Source organism: Pteropus vampyrus, unplaced genomic scaffold (genome assembly GCF_000151845.1).
Source record: "Pteropus vampyrus isolate Shadow unplaced genomic scaffold, Pvam_2.0 Scaffold1000004758, whole genome shotgun sequence".
NCBI classification, from domain to species: Eukaryota; Metazoa; Chordata; class Mammalia; order Chiroptera; family Pteropodidae; genus Pteropus; species Pteropus vampyrus.
Genome location: NW_011919160.1, coordinates 1 through 1,761, shown reverse-complemented (window position 1 = coordinate 1,761; position 1,761 = coordinate 1). Strand labels below are relative to the sequence as shown.

General features: G+C 71.3%; 1 pseudogene; it reads right to left on the bottom strand.

The window, feature by feature from the left end:
* Positions 1-7: 7 nt before the first annotated feature.
* Positions 8-1,713, bottom strand: LOC105311541 (annotated as a pseudogene).
* Positions 1,714-1,761: the final 48 nt, after the last annotated feature.

Below are 1,761 nucleotides of genomic sequence, written 5' to 3'. Positions count from 1 at the left end.
CACAAAAGGATTTTTCGCTCGTGTGTCCCCGCCACGTGCACTGTCAGGTGTGACCCGAGGGGCAAAGCGCGCTCCACACTCCGGGCAAAGTGTAGGACCGCTCGCCCGTGTGCGTGCGCCGGGTGGCGCGCCAGGTGCGAGCCGTACACGTAGCTCTTGCAGCAGTCGGCGCAGAAGGTGCGGCCGCTCGCACGAGTGGTAGCGCTGGTTTTTGGTCCAGCGCCGCGCGCCGCCCGAACGTCTTGCCGCAGTCGAGAGCAGATCCACGGGCTCTCCTCCTCGGCCAGCACGGCGGGCACCGGCTCGGCCCGCAGCCCCCCGACGGCCGGCCCGAACGCGCGCAGCCCGCCGCCGCCGCTCCCGGGCCCGCCCCCTCTGCCGAAGGGGTCGCAGGCCAGCCCTGCGCCCTCCACCAGGGAGAGCCGGCCCCCCAGGGGCCCGGACAGGGGGCGCCTGTCCGGTGGCAGCCGCTCCCCGAAGTCCGTGAGGCCCAGGATCGGAAAGCCGTCTGGGTGGAGCCAAGACTTGGGGGGCTCGGGAAAGTGGAAGCCGAGCGGGTGCGAGGAAGGGCCTTCTCCGTCTCCCAGGCCGTTGCCCAGCTCCAGGAACCGCCTGTCCGGCTCAGAGTCCCCCTTGCTCCGGGGAGCGGGCGCCTCCGCTGCCGCCGCAACCTCCTCTCTCGCCTCAGCCTCGCCCTCTCCGTCCGCCTCGCCGGTCTCAGGCCCCTCGGGCCCGGCCTCCTCGGGCCCCGCCGCGGGCACAGTCTCGCAGGGCTCCCGCAGAGGGCCCTCGCCGCCGGGCTCGGAGCAGCCGCCCCCGCGCCGGTGGCGCTGGAAGTCGGCGCGCAGGCGGAAGGCCTGGCCGCAGTCGGGGCAGCAGTGCGGCCGGTCGGCCGTGTGCACGGCCTGGTGTCGAGCGAGCGCCGAGCTCTGGCTGAAGCTGCGGCCGCAGTGCGGGCACGGGTAGGGCCGCTCGCCCGTGTGCGTGCGCTGGTGCGTGACCAGGTAGGAGCGCCGTCCAAAACCCGCGCCGCAGAAGGCGCAGCGATAGGGCCGCTCGCCAGTATGGATGCGCCGGTGCGTGACCAGGTGCGACTTGTAGACAAAGCGCTTGCCGCAGTCTGGACACGGGAAGGGCTTCTCGCCGGTGTGCGTGCGCTGGTGGATGGCCAGGTGCGAGCGGTACACGAAGCCCTTGCCACACTCGTCGCAGCCGAAGGGCTTGACGGCCGCGTGGTAGCGCTGGTGTTTGGCCAGCCGGGACCGATGCGGGAACACCTTGCCGCACACGTCGCATGTGGTCTCGGGCCGCCCGGTAGGGGCAGCCACCTCGGCAGGGAACGCCCATGGCGCCAGCAGGTTCGCGACTGGCTCCCGGTCGCCCAAGAAAGGCTTCACCTCCGACCCCTCGGCCAGGGCCCCGAGGCCACCCGGGTCAGGCCCCCAGCCCTCCGGAGTCTGTGCCGAATCCGAGTCGTCAGGGCCCCACGTCCCAGGCACGTCCCCCACGCCGTAGGCCGCCGACCACAGCCCGGGGGGCTCGTTCTCCTCCTCAGCTACCTCTGCCAGGAAGTCCTCATCGTCTTCCTCCTCATGGTCCTCTATGTCATCCGTCCAGAACCAGGCCCCTGAAGGTGATAAGGGAAGGCCAGCAGAGATGAGAAGAGGCTGTGACAGGGGGCCCCTAGCATGCTCCTGCCCTGGGAAATGGAGGCTTCGCGCGGCCCTGGCTGCTGAGTACCTGGCCTTATAAGCCCCTAAG